The sequence below is a fragment of the Grammomys surdaster genome, unplaced genomic scaffold (genome assembly GCF_004785775.1).
Source record: "Grammomys surdaster isolate TR1022 unplaced genomic scaffold, NIH_TR_1.0 126158, whole genome shotgun sequence".
Lineage (NCBI taxonomy): Eukaryota > Metazoa > Chordata > Mammalia > Rodentia > Muridae > Grammomys > Grammomys surdaster.
Genome location: NW_021620966.1, coordinates 2,277,096 through 2,289,300, shown reverse-complemented (window position 1 = coordinate 2,289,300; position 12,205 = coordinate 2,277,096). Strand labels below are relative to the sequence as shown.

General features: G+C 45.8%; 1 protein-coding gene and 1 non-coding gene across 7 annotated transcripts in view; one reads left to right on the top strand and one right to left on the bottom strand.

Moving 5' to 3' along the window:
• The window catches only part of Kiaa1324 (KIAA1324 ortholog), a 76,158-nt gene that overhangs the window by 22,410 nt on the left and 41,543 nt on the right, over window positions 1-12,205 (top strand). The gene's annotated exons all lie outside the window — the stretch shown is intronic.
• On the bottom strand, window positions 9,787-9,908 carry LOC114612461. The gene has a single exon (XR_003710021.1). It is a non-coding gene; the product is annotated as a U6atac minor spliceosomal RNA (small nuclear RNA).

The following is a 12,205-nucleotide window of genomic DNA, read 5'->3' as shown; positions in this document are numbered from 1 at the left end:
GTGGAGGGTAAAGCCTAGGCTACGTATCACAGCGCCATGTGAGGACAGGAGTTGCAGAAGGTACGGCCCCACCTGTCTGTAATCCTAGTGTTCAGGAAGCTGAGTCAGAGGGATTATCAATTCCAGGCCAGCCTGGTTTTATAGGTAGACACTGGTTTAAAAAAAAAAAAAAGCCAAAGCACAGTGAGTGTCATGCTTTAAGAAACTCAGGAACATCCCAGATTGCTGGTGGTCACCACAAGCTAGGACAGGAAAAATAGAACATAGACTCCCTGTCGACTTCAGGCATATCTCCTGCTGAATCCTTCATTTCAGGGACACCTGAACTGTGAGACAGCAAAACCTTGTGGTTTAAGTCCACCCAGATTGGGGTGGTGTACAGCTTTGGCAGACTCCCACAGGCATGGTGAGGTGTACCACGGCACGGAGAAGAGGTCAACGTGTGTGTGTGTGTGTGTGTGTGTGTGTGTGTGTGTGTGTAGGTGTATCTGTGTGCATGTGTGAGTGTGTATATGTATGTGTGCATACATGCATGCTTGCTTATGCGTGTACAGAAGGAAGAAGATAACCTCAGGTGCTGTTTGTTCCCTCAGGCAGTACCCACTGGCTAGTCTGTTTGTACAGTTGTTTAGTTGTTGTTGTTATTGTTGTTGAGACAGTGTTTCTCACTGGCCTGGAACTTGCCGAGTTGGTTAGGCTGGCTGGCCAGCAACCTCCAGGGATCCACATGTCTTTGTCTCCACAGGGCTGGGAAAATAAGCACAGGCTGCCATACTCAGTGTCTCTGCAACAGGCTGGTGGGGATTGATGGTTGCCATATTGGGTTTCTGCTTCTCAGGTCGGGCACGGGCTTAGATAGTGGTGCCGCTGTGTTGATTCCGGTTTCTGATTGACAACCTTTGAACATCTGTGCTTGGCCTGCAGCAGATGCTCCACAGTTATTTTGAAACATTTCACATGATTTGGGAACTGAATGAGGCTTTTTATCCACCCCGACTCAATGCAGACGTTCTTAGTATAACACTGCTGAGTCTAAGTCAGTGGTTCTCAACCTGTGGGCCAAGACCACCTACAGGGACTGCATGTCAGATATCCCGAATACTAGAAATTTATATTACAATTTAGAGAGTAGCAACATTACAATTATGAAGTAGGAACAGAAATAATTTTATGATTGGGAGTGTCACCAGAACATGAGAATCTATATTAAAGGGTTGCAGTGTTAGAAAGGTTAGAACCATTGTTCTACCAGATTAAAAATATTTAGAGGGCTTTGTCTCCCCAGGGCTGGGGGTGTAGTTGAGAAACAGGACACTTGCTTAGCATATGGAAGGCCCTGAGTTAGAGCCTCAGCACCATAAAAACTAATTAATTAATCCATTTCAAACAATAGGGAGTTATATATAATGGAAACCAGAAGTTGGGCTGGACAGAGAGCTCAGTTGGTAAAGTATTTGCCTTGTGAGCATAAAGACCTGAGTTAGATTCACCTCAGGGTCTTATGTAGCCCAGTCTAGCCTCAAACTCAAACTGTGTGATACAGGATAACCTTGAACTTTTAATATTTCTATCTTCATCTCTCCACTGTTATGATCTTAGGGACCTGCCATGACACCTGGTGGTTGAACCCTGCTTGCCTAGAATCCTTGTTTATTTTAGGCAAACAATCCACCAAGCCACATTCTCCGCCCTGAGAACTTAAAATTGCTTTAAAAAATAAAATTATTTTTTAAGGTTTTGAGGAAACTTGAAAGCACATATGAGTGTCTTTGGGGGATTTAGAGGAATAGTCTTCTATTGTGGGGTTGTAGCAGCTGGGAATTATTTGCTATAACTTTAGTGGAATTAAACCCTCGTTGACTTGTATCCGTAAATACTCATTCTCCATGTTGAAGTTCTCAGGCTCAGACAGGTGACATGCAGGCAGGCTATGTCCTTGGACAGGTTTGGTCAGGCCAAGCCCTTGAGGACCCAGTGCTCTCGAGTCTGGTTACAAGCTCAGGCGAAAACAATCTAATGGAACACATTGCGCTCATTAAAAAGCAAGAGAAGCCCATCTTTGAAGTACCGTCTCAGAGAGCCCCACCCCCTGGACAGATGTGCACCCTCCTCTCACCTGTCAGAAAATCATGGGGTTTCCTAAAGTGGCATTTTGTTTCTTGGTGACAAAGCCCTTTCAATCCCAGGAATATTTATGGCTGACACTGAAAAGCCCTTCGCACCTGACCACCTGGCCCGCAGTTACTGAGTGTCAGCAGCCAGCCTTTGTCTGTGGGAGATTAGCTTTGGGGGGCTGCTGGGGTGAAAAATGGAGCAAGAGGCAGATGTTATTCCATATGCATGAGAAGACTTAGATTAGCCAAGAGGGTGAGTCAGGGCAGGAAGATGCAGTGAGGCAGAGGAGGCTGTCACCACAGGTCGTCACTGATTGGCAGCAATGTCATGGGCTCCTTCTCTTGCTCATGCTCCCTGACAGGGTCACCAGAAGCCTGAGTGCCCAATAGGGTTCCCCTCAGGTAGGTCCTAGCAAGAGGAAGCTTTTTCTCTTCTTTTCTTTATTTTCTTTCCGTTTTTTCTGTACTTGAAGGTTGAACATAAGCCTCACACCCGATGGGTGGGCAAGGGCTCTATCACCCATGAACTTTGTTCCCCTTTTACTACTTTTGAAAATTTAGCTTCCAAGAACTTTCCTGAACAGCCTCTCACAATCATCCTCAGAGACGGTTGTTGCCCTCTAGATTTTGGGGTATGAAGTGGACTGTTTTGTCTTCTTAGCCGAGTATGTGACATATCCAATTCATGGACTCAGGAGATCTGATGGACCCACAATCCTGCAAGGTGGTGGGGTAGGACAGGAGCAGGGTCCAGACCTCCAGGCTCCAACCCCATCACTTTGCATGGCTCCAGAGATGCTCTGTCATTCAGGCATTCAACACATCCTTATGGCCAGCTGCTATGTCTGGTGGTATTCTAGACATTTGTGCAGTACCAGGGAACAAAATAAATGGCCATGTCCAGTGGAGCTCACAGCTGATCTGGCCTGGGGCTGAGGCAGTGAACAACTAGGTTATAAAGTGTGTTTGAAGGCAGTAAACTCTATGAAGGGGGTTGGGAATCACTCTGGATTTGAGGGAGGAATAATTCAGTGAGACCCAGGGGAGGGAACTGTCATTGTCAATAGGAAAGTGTCTTAGCTAGGGTTTAACTGCTGTGAACAGACACCATGAACAAGGCAACTCTTATAAATAAGGACAACATTTAATTGGGGCTGGCTTACAGGTTCCATTATCATCAAGGTAGGAACATGGCAGCATCCAGACAGACATGGTACAGGCAGAGCTGAGAGTTCTACATCTTCATCTGAAGGCTGCTAGTGGAAGACTGGCTTCCAGGCAGCTAGGGTGAGGGTCTTAAAGCCACAGCCACAGTGACACACCTACTCCAACAGGGCCACATCTTCTAATAGTGCCACTCCCTGGGCCGAGCATATACAAACCATCACAGAAAGTCAGACAGCAGGACTAAAATTAGCAAGACTTCAGGAGATCTGTGGGGACTACTACAGACAGATCGACCAGTGTCCAGCCTGGCCCAGGGCATGGAGGAGCCAAAGCCTGCTTTGTGTAGTGCATTTCTAGGGTGACGGAGTGAAACCCAGAGCAGAGAACAATGCTAAGAAACAGTAATCTAAGGCCAGGATTCTCCCAGACTCCTTTTTTTTTTTTTTGTTGTTGTTGTTGTTGTTTGCTTTGCTTTTTTTGTTTTGTTTTTTTTTTTTTTTTGCTTTGTTTTGTTTTTTTGTTTTTTTCGAGACAGAGTTTCTCTGTGTAGCCCTGGCTATCCTGAAACTCACTCTGTAGACCAGGCTGGCCTCAAACTCAGAAATCCGCCTTCGTCTGCCTCTCCAAGTGCTGGGATTAAAGGCGTGCACCACCACTGCCTGGCCTCTCCCAGACTCCTTAACCTGGGATCCCCAGTAATCCTGGTACCACGTTGCTAGGCAACCTCACATTGTAGAGGACAGCTGGCTGGGACCAGCTAGCTTGAGGTCTTTTGTTTGGTAGCTCCTGGGTTTGGTGCTTGCTGTGAGGGGAAGAGGTCTAATATGTTAGCAGAGGAAACAACTGGTCACTCGGGGCACTCAGAGGAAAGCCAGAAGGCTCCCTCAACCCTGTGAGTCTCCTTTAGTGCCCGACATTCTTGTAAAGACTCTGATACTCTGGATGAGATGTAGCTCAGTTGGCAGTAGCATGCTTGCCCAGCATGCTCGAAGCTGGCTTTGCTCTCCAGCACCACATAAAACCAAGCATGGGGCTCAGCATTTGCTGCCAGGCCTGACAAACTAAATTTAATCCCTGAAAACTACAGGGTGGAAGGAGAGAACTGACTTCCTCAAGTGGTCCTCTGAGCTCCACATGGACGTCATGGCAGGTATACCCTCCCATCCCCATCCCACATATACACACATATGCACAAACAGAGATATAAAATCTAATTTAAAAATGAGCGTGTTGGTACATGCCTATTCCGCTTGGGAGGTGGAGACAGGAGGGTGAGAACGGAGTCCGTAGTCAGCCTGGGTTACATGTGAGCTCATCTCAGAAAGACTCTGGCATCCTAATTGTTCTGAAGTGTAAAACCTTGAGTGTAAAATTTCACCTAAGAAGTATAAACATGAAATCCCACTAAAAGGACAGCTTTCTGCTTCCCTTTACAGGGCTATCTTTGTAAATCCTTGGGCTCTTGGTTAAAGCTTTGTAGCCTTGATATAGTAAAATATTAAATGACCTCAAACTTCGAATCCATCATTACACATTTACATGCTTTTCTGTGTAGAGAGGAAAGTATGCTGGCCCAGGAAAACACACACGGCTGAGTTCTGGACCCTCGTACACAGAGGTGATCTATATAAACCACAGGCTAAGAACTATATCCTGTAGGAAATTTATCACCTAACAAATGGGATAAATCGCTTACTTTTTAGATTCATTCATTTATTTGTGTATATAAATATTTTGCCTGTGTGTATTTCTATGTACTATGCTTGTGACTGTTAACCTCAGTGGACAGAAAAGGGCATCAGATCCCCTGGAAGTGGAGTTATAGATGGTTGTGAGCCATCACGTGGGTTCTTGGAATCCAACTCAGGTCCTCTAACCAGTGCTCTTAACCCTGAGCCTCCTCCCCAGCACCAGTGCTTAAGTTGATCCTTAGAACACTACGCCCTGAAAGAGGGAAGGTAATGGAGAGACCCAAACACACTGTCCAGGAAGTTTTGATGAGCAGACAGATGAAGTACAAGAAGTCTAGTACTGATGTACAGGTGGTCCTGAAAGGGTGAGGATGGGGAGGCAGGTGGCTGCCCTCCCTCCCCCATTCCAGTCTGGCAAGCTAAAGAACAATAAGGAAAGATCCTCCCCCCACCACCTTCTTCACGGACAAGGTAATTCAGGTTGCCTCGCTCCAGAGCCTCAACCCATCCACGCACCAGAACTCAAGCTGGGTCAATCCAGGTGCGAAAAGAATAAAGAACCCCATTCAGGAAAGCATCCAGCTGGAGCTGTGCTTGGAAGACTCGTGAGATGAGGACTGATTCTCAAACCGTGACAGTTCTCTGATTCTGATTCTCTAAACTGTGACAGTTCTCTGTTCTCTAAGCTTCTGAGCAGAGTACAGTTTATTCCTACTTCTCGGTAAACAGCAAGTCCTCCTGACAGAGAGTGGAGGGACTGAGAGGAAACAGAAGCTGCCATTACCTGGCGTTATCCACAGGGTCCAAGAAGCAAATACTACCCACTGACCTGTGTCCCCAGCTCAATGGCACTTGACACTTGGAACATCTTACTACTAAGTTGGAAGGAGCCTCTTTTCAGGAACTCTGAGAGGAGGGGGATGACCTGGGTGTGGAGGGACAGTAAGTGTCCTTCCTCAGAACCCAAGGCTGTAGTCACAATTGTCTCCAGCAATAACTCATGTTTGCTTAAGAACTTGTTCTCAGGAACTTCGAGGCCAGCCAAGACAAACCCTGGTGCTGCCGGTCTGCCTCCCTGTGTGACTGGGACCACATAACCTTGGCTTTATGACTCAAAGACTCAGAAGGGGAGACTCCTGCCTGGTTCTAGGCTCTGAGGATAGAGGAGACTCTTTCACCAACTTCTCAGTAGCTGTTAATGTGTTATTCAACAACATTCATTCCCTAGAATGACATGATTGGGACCAATGCATCACAAATGTATTTATGTATGTATGTATGTATGTATGTATGTATGTATGTACATTTTGCTGTAAAGGAATAATGGGATGTGTATAAAATACTCTCCAGTGGGGAGAGTAGAAGTTAATGGGAAGTAGATGAAGCAAGAACTCCAGAAACTGGAAAGTATTAAAATGGTAACAGGCACACAGGGCCCAGTGTACTATTTTGATGTCTGGAAATATATATTTAAAAGCTTGACATGGTGGCATACATTTATACTTTATTTCTCTAGGAATCAGGAGGTAGGTTGATGCCAACCTAGGCTACATACATAGCAAGACCTTGTCTCAAAAACAAAACAACACAACACAACCTACAAAGACATACATTTGAATCTTACTATAATGAAGTTTTCATACCTTTAGCTAAATCACAAGTCTAAGGCCAACCTGGGCTACACATGACACTGTCAAACAAACAAACAAACAAACAAAACAACAAACAAACAACTTTTTAAAGGGATGTCTGTTCCCTCTGGTAAGTTTCCCTTCTTGAACAGGAGTCTTAAAGAAACTCGTCACCTTGAACCTGATCATTCTACTCCTGGGAATCTATCCAAAGGCAACAGCAAGAGAGACTCAGGCACCATCACTGGAGTACAATCTAAAACAAGGAAACTGGATGGAACTCACTATCTGACAACAGAAGAATGGTTAAGGACCATGCAACGAAATTGTTAGAGACATGGGAAAATACTCTCAACCTCCTGAAAGCAAATGGAAGAGTCTCAATACTTGCATAGTGCATGGCATCACTCTTTACTCGTTTGTGGCTCTAGGGACAACCCCAGGACTCTGGGCATGCCAAGTGTCTGCTCCACTGAGCCTCACCCAGCCCTTCAGTTTGTTTTTAAAAGCTCACACAGAAGACGGGAAGCGTAGCTCATGGGTGAGCACATGCAAGACTCCCGAGTTCAATGCTCATCACCACCTCACCCCACACAGCAGATGCATATGCAGAAAAAGAATCTGGAAAGAGAAACAGACAACAAAATATCAAAACTAATTCTCTCGGGCCACATTCACCCAGCATGCAATGCACATCTGTGGGAACTTGATACATTGATAGATGACCTGCTTCTGGGTCTCGGATAGGATTCTTGCTGTGACCAACTGAAAGTCAGCTTTGGCTTAAAGGTTTATAAATACAGGAGAGAAGTAAAATTGGGAATGGGATGAATTATTTTTTTCTTGGTGGGCTTGTAGCAAATCTATTTTTTCTTTAAAATTTTTTTTATTACATTGTATTTATCATCTATGTATCTATGTATCTGTCTATGCATGTATGTATGTATGTATGTATGTATGTATGTATTATATATGTATGTATCTACCTGTACAACATGTGTGCACAAGTGCATATGCAAATGTCTATATGTGGGCGTGGCCAAAGACTGACACTGGCATCTTCCTTGACTTATCTCCATCTCAGTTTTGTGAGTCAGGTCTCTCACTGAACCTGGAGCTCACGACTCAGCTAGACGAGGCAGCCAGCAAGCCCAGGGGTCCTTGTATTCTGTTTCCCCAGTTCTGTGATTTTAAAACAATATATAATATTTTTATTGATTCTTTGAGAATTTCATACGCATGCCTGGATTTTAAGTGAGTTTCCTGGTCTCACATTGGACACAGGTCCTCATGCTTGTTCGCAAATACTTGACTGATTAAGTCATCACAGCAGGCCCCCTGCCTGCCTTTTTGACTCTGCTGCCTGCCCAGGCCATCTGTAAACAGCACCCTTGGCAGCCCTGCTGGAGGAATGCCCTGGCAGGAAGGAGGATAGGATAGGACACCCCACTGTCACCAGGCCAGCTAGTCTTGTCCCTTTAGGCATTTCTGCTGGCCATCTGTCCTCTCTATTTCTAGCAGCAAAGCTAAGTGTCTTTGGAGGCCTGCTTGCCACAGCTTTCAAACCTCTCTCAGTCTGAAAAGCAGTGTTGTTCAGTGGTTAGCGTGTCACCTTGGTGTTAGAGAGGTGTTCCTGTCTTTGGCAGAGTCCTTAGGTATCAAGAGCTTCTGCTGAGGAAATGGTGGAGGGAGTGGGGGAGGGGGCTGAGAGGTAGAGGAGGGGGGTGGAGGTGGGGAGTAGGGAGTGGGGGAGGGTGAGATAGTAGTGGGGTAAACAAGACCATGGGATGGCAGTTACGTTTCTTTGTATGTATTTTATGACCTGTCTCCTCTCCACCTCATTCTCATCAGCACACTGTACAGCTCTCATCTCTGTGAAAACTGGGACTCTTTCAGATCCTGGGCTTTAGACTCATACTGACTGCTGAGAGACCTAACAAGGCCCACGGCACCAGAATCACCAGAGTTTAAATAGTTTAATTGTAAAAGAGCAGACTGCTTGAAAACAAAACATTTTTTAGCAGTGAATTTCTCCTCCTCCTCTTTTTCACAGCTGCGACAAAAATGCTTTAAAAATGTCTTAATAACAATCTGGTAAGCCTCAGGGAGTCGCTGCTACGGGGGCATAGCCAGTAAGACCCCACGAGGTGCAGCATGCTGCCTTCCACTGCTCCTGCTTGGTGTCTTTTTGAGATCAGTCAATAGACTGAATGATAATTGAAAATATATCTTTTCCTAAAATAATTGGAGGTGTTTCTTGCATTTAGACTGCCAGGTAATCAGATTTCCAATGGAAGGCCTATTTACTAGACTAACTCTGAGGTTGGGCATGTTCTCCAGGCCTTATGCCATAACCCTTTTAAAATTTAAAGTTTTTAAAATATACCTCAGACTTGTCTTGAATTTTCGATCTTTTCCCCTCTACTTCCTTAGTATTACAGGTTTGTGCTACCATACTCAGTCATTATACCTGCCCCCCCCCACCCCTTGTTTATAGTACAGGGCTGGTGAGATGGCTCAACAGGTAGAGGTGCCTTCAGCCAAGCCTGAGGACCTGAGTTCAATCCCCAGGAGAGAACTGACTCCTGAAGATTGTCCTCTGACCTCTATGAGCATGCACGCGGTATCACACAAATAAGTTACTCAATGGAATTTATTTTAAGATGTAGTTTTCTTAGTTTTACACACAACAAAATTTACCATCTTAATTTATGTGTGTGTCTTATGTGCATGTGTGTGTACGTACCACTTTTATGCCTGATGCCTGGAGAGACCGAACAGGGTGTCTGATCCTCTAGAACTGGAGTTATAGACGGCTGTAAGTCGAATGCGGGTGCTGGGGAATCAAACCCAGATCCTGTAGAAGAACAGCCAGTGATCTTAACTGTCAAATCAGGCCATTTTCCCATTCATTCCCTTTACATCGAAAGTGCTGATTCCCCCCACTCACACACATACATACACAGTCCCTCCACCCATCCCCTCTTCTCCTCTGAGAGGGTGAAGGCCCTCCTGGGTACCCCCCCCCTCCTCGGCACATCAAGTCTCTGCAGTGCTAGGTGCATCCTCTCCCCCTGAGGCCAGACAGTTAGGGGAACAGGATTCATAGACAGGCAACAGCTTTAGCTCCTGCTCCATTTGTTGGGCGGGGGGGGGGGGACCTACATTAAGACCAAGCTTCACAGAAACAGGGGTTAGATGCCTTAAACTATGGTGGCAGTGCCTTAACCGCATGTGTGTTGTTAGGCCCAAGGGTCTCTTCCATCCTTGTCTAGGGGAGCGCTGACCTTCCGTTCATACAACACCCAATTACCCATTTGTAAGTGATCCGCTCACTAGCTTTAAGGACACACATACTGCTGCACTGTCATCAGCGCGCCACAGATCTGTCTTGTGGAACTGTCTCCATGAACACACCCCCTCCTCCTCTATCTCATCCCTCAACAGATGCAGTTCTGCTGCCTCTCTGGTCCCAACTACTCAGGGTACAGCGTAGTTGCGAACTCAGACAGCATTCTTCCCTTTCTGACTGGGTTCTTTCCCTTAGTATAATTGTTTTACCTCTGTGGACTTGGGTGGGCGGGGGCATGGCCAGGCAGAACTGGGACGGAAGGAGGGCTTCTGGACAGCGGCTCCACTTCTCTGTCCTGTCCCTGACTCACTAACAACCCACTTCAGGCTCCTACTCAGTGACCAGATGTCCTCGCTTCCTTCATCTCGTCCCTCACTTATCGTAGGAGAGTGCCTGACGGCCTAGCATGGGCCATGTGCAGTCCCATGGCAGGCAAGCCACCTCACTCAAGAGTCCCATCAAGGCTGTCCACCCAGTGCCAAGTCTTCCTAAAGGGCCACCGTTTCCAGAGAAGGGGGCTATATTGGACACTAGGCAGGCTGCACCAGCATATGTCCACTGCTGAGGTGGCTCCCTGTAAAGGTACAGCGTGTGTCCAGCCCTCCCATTCCACACTGCAATGGCCCTTGTCTGAGAGATCTGTTGAAACACTTTCCTTGTCAAGTCCCTAGCGTCTTGAGAGCCAGTGTGGAGGCTCAGACACACCCTTGAGTGTGATAGGAGCAAGTGCTGGCTGCTCTTAACCACTGACGGCCTCACACATAGACTCCAATTCAAATGGCCAGGTCCAATCCAAGCTTGGTCATCTCCTGCTGTGTGGCTTTGAGGAGCAGGTGACTTCCACCTTTTTGAGCCCCAACTCTTTCTTCTGTAAGACTGCTAAGGGGTTGGGAACATCGCTTAGGGTAGAACACTTGCCTAGCGTGCTCCAGCCCCTGGGTTCATTCCTAGCACCACACTGATTGATTGATTGAGTAAAATAGTAGTTTTTACTTTGTCAGAAAATATTTAAAATTTTTTAAAATGCTGGGCAGTGGTGGTGCACGCCTTTAATCCCAGCACTTTTGAGGCAGAGGCAGGCGGATTTCTGAGTTCGAGGCCAGCCTGGTCTACAGAGTGAGTTCCAGGACAGCCCAGGCTATACAGAGAAACCCTGTCTTGAAAAACCAAAAAAAAATTTTTTTAAAAATTATTTAATGTGCATGAGTGTTTTGTCTGCATGTATGAATGAATACCACATGTGTGTGGTACCAATGGAGGCCAAAAGAAGGCATTTAGTCTGGAACCGAAGTTTACACATTGTGAGAAGCTACCATGTGAGTGTTGAAAATCAAACCCAGATCCTCTGGAAGAGTGTTCAGAATCTTAGAGTTGGAACTCCTACCAACTGAGAGGCATCTCTGTCCAGATTCCCATTCAAATACCATCCTGACCTGCTGATATATTTTTTTCAACTGTGCCTGGAATTTCCATTTTATACCGGAACAACAAAGTCTAAAAACATTGTGTGAGTGAATTCTAAACCTGGAAGATCACAGCTACCAACAGATAGTTCAGGCAAAGGGGGCTCCAACCTAAAGGCTTTCCTCTTTTCTTTCTTGAGTGCCCAGGAGAGTTACTTGGCTGCTTGGTGTGGGATAGATGGAGCATGGATTAATTAAAGGTTTAGAAAAGAAATCCTCTCATTGATTTCCTAGGAACAGAGAATAATCAATCCCATTGTGTCTAACACTGGAGTTTAGATGTGTGTCATATATTGGCATGGAGGGAGGAAGAAATTGTGTGCTGAAAAGATTTGTGTGTGTGTCTATGTTAATCTGTGGCATATGCTGGTTGTACAGTTTCAAAAGTAGATGATTGGGTAATTGAAATACTGTTTATTGATGAATTGCATCAAACTGATGGAATTAAGAAAAGCCTAGAACATGGGGCTGGAGAGATGGTTCACTGGTTAAGAGCACTTGCTGCACTTACAGGGTACCTGGGTTTGATTCCCAGGACCTGCATGAACTGCAGTTTCATACACCTAGCATTAAAAAAAATCTAAAATGAAAATAAATGCCTAGGACATGAGTGAGGCGCACCTTTGAGTGATACATCTGTGAAGATGTTTCTAGAGAGGATTATTAACTGAGGGGATGCCCACATCAGTACATGGACTGGGGTCCTTGACTGAATAAAAAGGGGGAAGGAGAAAGCCAGATGAGGGATGACATTCCCTTTTCTATGCTTTCTGGTCCACTGAAATGC